The 6,121-nt window shown below is 50.9% G+C and overlaps 1 non-coding gene across 1 annotated transcript; it reads left to right on the plus strand.

Annotated features, from left to right (window-relative positions):
- Window positions 1-421: 421 nt before the first annotated feature.
- Window positions 422-493, plus strand: Trnae-cuc. Its single transcript has one exon. It is a non-coding gene; the product is annotated as a tRNA-Glu (tRNA).
- Window positions 494-6,121: the final 5,628 nt, after the last annotated feature.

Here is a 6,121-nt window from a genome sequence, read left to right on the forward strand (position 1 = left end):
GATTTATGTTCTGTTGTTTCTAGCTTTGTTCTGTTTTCTACATTTTATTGGCTACTGTCATATACACAGTAGAGCTACCCCATTCCATCCTGACCATGAGGTCCGGCCTCTCCGGGAGCCCCATCTCCACCAGAACTTCCCCTGCAGCCAAGCAAGGTTTCCTTCTGTTGCTCCAACTGCTCCCCAAGGTCCCAAAGCTGGGGGTCATTCAGTTTGGCTTCAATTTCAGCTGTGACATGGTCTAGCCTCTTTCCAACTGTGGCCTGAAATTCCTGGAGCTCCTGTTTGAGAAGCACTGGACAGATGATTTCAAAGACCACACTGAATACGCAGAAAGGCCAGACCCCCTTTAACAATCCGGTTTCTCGTTGACTGTACCTCACATAAGAATTTATTAAATAAGCTTTAAAACAGCAATGGCTCCCTGGTGGTCTAGTGGTTAGGATTCGGCGCTCTCACCGCCGCGGCCCGGGTTCGATTCCCGGTCAGGGAAGCCTCTCTTCTTAGCCGGGCGGTGGTGGCGCACGCCTTTAATCCCAGCACTTGGGAGGCAGAGGCAGGTGGATTTCTGAGTTCGAGGCCAGCCTGGTCTACAGAGTGAGTTCCAGGACAGGGACAGCCAGGGCTCCACAGAGAAACCCTGTCTCGAAAAACCAAAAAAAAAAAAAAAAACAGCAATGACAGTCAAATCACACCTGAGACCCTGGATCTTGGTAGGTACTCGAGGCCTCACAGCTGGGGTCTCTCACTGTGCGGTGGCACAGAGTGCTGTAATCTGTCCCAATCTGGTGCTGGGAGCTGGAGAAATTCCGGGAGAGCCAGTGGTCCCTGCTCCATGATGAAAACTTGGAAAGCTGGTTCCATGGTCAGCGAAAGAATCGTCAGCAGCAGCAGCAGCAGCAACAACAGCAGCAGCAGCGGCGGCACAAATAAGATCCACGCGCTGCGCCACGCACTGTACCACATTGCACCACGCACCGTGCCACGGACCGCTCCATGCACTGCTGCACCACGCCCAGCACCACCCACCGCACTTAGTTTGTTGAGTCTTTTTCTCCTTCCAAGACAGGCTCACCCAGGCGGTCCTGGAACTCACTCTGTAGGGCAGGCTGGCCTCAAACTCACAGAGATCCAACTACCTCTGCCTCTAGAGTGCTGGGATTAAAGGTGTGCACTAGCATGCCCGGCTAGATTCTTTTTCTTTTTTTTAATTATATTTTAAAAATGTACGTGTGTGGGGGAACGGGGGAGGAGTGCACTGTGCCACAGCAGGGTGTGGAAGTTGGGAGACAGTTTGTAGGGATTAGTTCTCTCCTTTTGCTATATGGGTTTGGGGCTCAGGCTCAGGCTTGGAGCTGCTTTAGACACTGAACCATTTCACCGGGGCCATTTTCCATTTTGAGAGAGACTTGCTAAGTTTCGCAGGCTGGCCTCGAACTCTCTCTGCAGCCTTGGTGGAACTTGGACATGTGATTTTCCTGCCCTAGCCTTCTAAGTAACTGAGATGACAGTTCTGTACTAAAAGATATGGCTTACCGTGTGTTCTAAATTAACTGAATGAAGGAAGAAAATGACGTCTATTTAAGGGTGCCTGCAAACCTGACAACCATCTGTAACTCCAGTTCCTGAAGATCTGGATGCCCTCTTTTGGCTGGCACCAGGCACCCCCATGGCGTACAGACACAAGCAGACAAACCGCCCACTCACATAAATGAAATTTAAAGAAAATGGGGGTGGTGGTACAGATTATGGAAACAAATCTCTAACACCATTCCAACAGATTCCTGACTTGGATAATTGAGGGGTACTGTGGGTGGATTTTACGGAGCCCTAGACAAAAACTGAGCTGAGTCCTTCTCACTGCAAAGGAGTCCATGGTGGGTTGCTAGCTGGGACAGGAGTGGGGTGGGGAGTAGGGGGTGGGGGTGGGAGGGTGGGAGTGGAGTGAGGATGGGGGAATGGGGGATGGAGGGGCGGGGGTATTTGTCCTGTTGTACTGCTGTTGGTCTTGTCTTTTGTGTCTGCATGGCCTATTTCTGAGGAGACACACAGGCAATTTAGGGACCCCGTCCGGCCACGGAGTGGAACGTGCAGCTCGTGTGCTGCACAAACATCCTCCCCAATACGCAGAAACGCATTTCAAACACACCCAGTCCCCGCGGAGGGAGGAGCGGCTGGGGAGCGTGCAGATCATAGCACCCCGCGCAACTTCCAACTTATCACCCCGCACCCCTCCCCGGGGCTGGCTATCTCCGTTCCCAGAGGACCCATCTGCCGCCTAATCCCCTGCCTCACCGGGCCTCCGCGGCTCTCTAGCGCTCCTCACAGGCCGCCGAGGCCCTTGGGCTGGTGTGCCTAGTAAAGCTACGTTTGTAAGGCTGTGTCCTCCTGGGGCCGAGGACACAATTTCACTTGGCTGCTGGGGGGCGTGTGGGGGTGTGCACATAAGTGTGTGATTTCGATGTGCTTGTGTGTGTGTGTGTGTGTGATGTGAGGAAGGCCGACGGGGAGGGTGGGGGAGAGAGAGAGAGGAGAGTGTCCTGGTTCTTAGAAGCTGTGAGTTGCACCCAGAATGGGGCGGGGGAGGGGGGAGGGGGGAGGGGGGCAGAACCTGTGATCTAAAGGTATCAATGATTCGCACATGTGGCAGCTTCTAGAGAGAACAGAGAACCAGTGAGGGACCTACCTTCCTTCCATCTGGGTGAGGAGAGTCCCGAGAAAAGGGATGGAATTTTCCACCTAACAGGAGGGATAAGAACTCAGAACCAGAGTAAAACTCAAATAAGGAAAGCAATATTGACAAAACTGACAGGCCTGGCGACAGTGCCTGACTGCAGGTGTGAGGCTTGGGTCCCCAGTGCTTGGAATCTGCCATATCCTCTCTACTGGTGAGTTGATCTATACTCTAAGTGCTGACACCACAGAAACCCCATGCTTGCATCCCACTAGGAACACCACCTTCCTGCTGTCTGACTCTGGTTTGTTTTGTTTTTGTTTTTTCGAGACAGGATTTCTCTGTGTAGCCCTGGCTGTCCTGGAAATCACTCTGTAGACCAGGCTGGCCTCGAACTCAGAAATCCTCCTGCCTCTGCCTCCCAAGTGCTGGGATTAAAGGCATGCGCCTCCACTGCTGCTGACTCTGGTTTTCAGCCAGTCTGCGACTTCTCCTTTCCCTCCACACAAGTCCCCAGAGGCAAGGAATGCAGTCTGCCCAAGTCAGGTCAGACCCAAGCACCACATTATCTCTGCAGAGAATTTTCAGCCTGGGATTCAATTCCTCCGGGAAATGGAGTATTCCCTCAAACTAGAGGGACATTTTTGAAAACAAAATTCTCCACAGAGTGGTGGGCAGCAGTATCAGTGCATCAGCCAAGGATAGCCTTAGTAAGCTCATTACCCCAGAAGGGTAGTTCGGAGAATCTGGAGAGAGTGTATCCTCTGGTAGGGGCATGTATCCAGCTTCCTCCTCACCCAGTCTCCACTGGCCAAACTCTGTAGACAAAGCCTTTGCCTCTTTGCCCCAAATCAGAGAAGGGGCCAGAGACAAGGTCTGGAGCAGCCCCCAGATGCATGGCACACCCTTCTCAGCCACCTGGGTCCTCCTGTCGTGACAGGAAACTGAGAGCATGTCCAACTGTCAGCCCTGGATTTTAATGATTAACTGGCACCTTAAACACAGCCTGTCCAAAACAGGAGCCTTGAGTTCCACCATCTTAAACCTACTCCCTCACTTATCTCAATGGTCAACATGCTCTCCTCTCCTGCCTGCTTGGGTTACATTGGGGGCTGCTTGAAAAGCCCTCTGTGCCCTTTCTCCCTTCAGCTCCTCCCTAATCCTAGCTCAAGAGAAGGCCCACCTAAACCTGGTTGGCCTTTGTGACTACTGCAGGAGGTCAGAGTCCACCGGAGATCCTACCCAGCCCAAAGCCTTGTGTCTCACTTCCCAGGAAAGCCCTTTGCTCCCCTATCCCAGGAATACAGGGTGTTACAGAATTAGCTGTCACATCTTCAAAGGTGAGCCTCAGAGAAAGATGACTTCCTCCTGCCTGTGTTACCTCAGAGCAGGTTCTGTGAGCACAGGTAGACAGGACATTTGACTCCTGAGCAAAACCAGCCTTCTCCATGTTGTACTCCAAGCACTGAAAGCCGTCACCAGCACAGCTCCTCAGTCACTCTGCTCTGTCTGCCTTTCTAAAACACATCTCACAGACTTCACCCTCCCCACAGTGCCACCCAGGCTAGCCTGTCACCTCCTACCCTGAGCAACTCCCAAAGTTCACCTGTGTCTCCTGAATCCATGACTGAGTCTATCTGTCAGCTAGAGCTACCTAAAACCTAACTTGAATTACATTATGTCCCTGGCAGCCATGCCAGTCACTGCTCAGGTGCCCGGCTTTCCCAAGGCCGTATTCCCCACCCAGCTTCTCTTACACAAAAAGCTTTTTCTCCCTCAGAGTTATGGGATATATTTAAACTGTTCCCTCTGCCCCTGCCGGTTCCTTCTCATCTTTAATAGCTTAAGCAGAGTCACATCAAAGAAAACCTCATCTTGGGCTGGTGAGATGGCTCAGTGGATAAGAGCACTGACTGCTCTTCCAGAGGTCATGAGTTCAAATCCCAGCAACCACATGGTGGCTAACAACCATCTGTAATGATATCTGATGCCCTCTTGTGGGGTGTCTGAAGACAACTACAGTGTACTTACATATAATAAATAAATAAAAAAAAAATTAAAAAAAAAAAAAAAAAAAAAAAAAAAAAAAAAAAAAAAGAAAACCTCATCTTATTTAAAAGGTACCTAATACATCACTGCTCTGCCCGGTACCAGGATCCATCCCTGACAGCCCTTACTCAGTTTAAAGCATTTATTTATTTGCTAGTAGTCTGTCCTCCGACACACACTATACTATAATCCACAAATGGGAAAGGCTCCGTCTGCTTGACTCCCCTGTATCCTTCAGGACTGTCACTGGCCAGTGTCATAGTGAGAATGTCACAAAAGCCTTCCCAGAGAATCCCCACTATTTTATCGACTTTACTGAACTTGCAAAGTCACCCAAGAGTGGGGTCAGATAATCCGCAGCATAGGGCCGTCTGGGGTTGGGAAGAAAGCAGTAAGTACCCGGTGGTCTGGTGCGGATAGTTAGTTATAGGGAATGTTGCCAGCAGGACTGCAGTTTACCCTCATGGTGGTCAGCAAGGCAAGGTCATTCTCCCTGGTGCCTTGGTCAAGAGTGAATTGGGTGTGAGGTCCCCATGATGGCTGACGAGATCCCCTGTGCTTAGGCTTCCTGTGTTTTTCAATATGGCTGGTCAACAACAATCTAAACAAGTTTATTAATTAGTGCCTAGAAACATTCAAGGTTTGTTTTTGGATTCACAGAGGACCATGTGCCAGAGACTGAGATAACCTCCAACTTTTAACTAACAGAGGGTTCCTCCCTCTTTTCCACACTCAAGTGCCCACCTTCCAGCTCTTGCTCTGAGAATATACCTAAGATTCTCGTCAATAAAATACAAAGATTGTATCATTGGGCATCAAGCAATCTCTCTATTGAAGCCAATGAGCAAGCCAACAGTGTGAATGGACTGACTAACAGTTGATCAGGAAAAATAAATGACCTAGGGGAAGGGAAGAGGTGGGAGCTGACAACCGGCAGTCCTCGAGAAGAGACTCTGTGGGGATGGGGCTGCCTACTGGGTGTGCCCCTTTTCTATTCTCTGGCTCCCTCAGATAAGACCAGCAGTTAGGGTATACTCTCCTCCCAGTCTGCAGTTCTTGCAGCCGCAGCCCCATGCTTTGGAAGCATGTCTGTCCAGGAGAACACTTTACCCCAGCAGCTCCTGCCACCGCCACTGTGGATCTTCAGGTCCCAAAAAGACTTAGCAAAGTCTGCCCTAAGTGGTGCTCCAGGAGGTAAGAAGAGGAAGGGAAGCCACTGAACGGACAGAATTAGGGTGGAATCAGGGTTGAGGGTGGAGGCCTTGAGGGAAGGATGCCCATTACAGCCTCACCTCGGTTAGATACAGACCTGATCTGAGCCTTTGATCCAGGCTCTGCAGACAGGCCAAAGGGGATCCAAGAGCATGGGTGCCACGGGACACTCCCGTGGTTCCTGGA

The sequence above is a fragment of the Grammomys surdaster genome, unplaced genomic scaffold (assembly GCF_004785775.1).
Source record: "Grammomys surdaster isolate TR1022 unplaced genomic scaffold, NIH_TR_1.0 125946, whole genome shotgun sequence".
Taxonomy (NCBI): Eukaryota; Metazoa; Chordata; class Mammalia; order Rodentia; family Muridae; genus Grammomys; species Grammomys surdaster.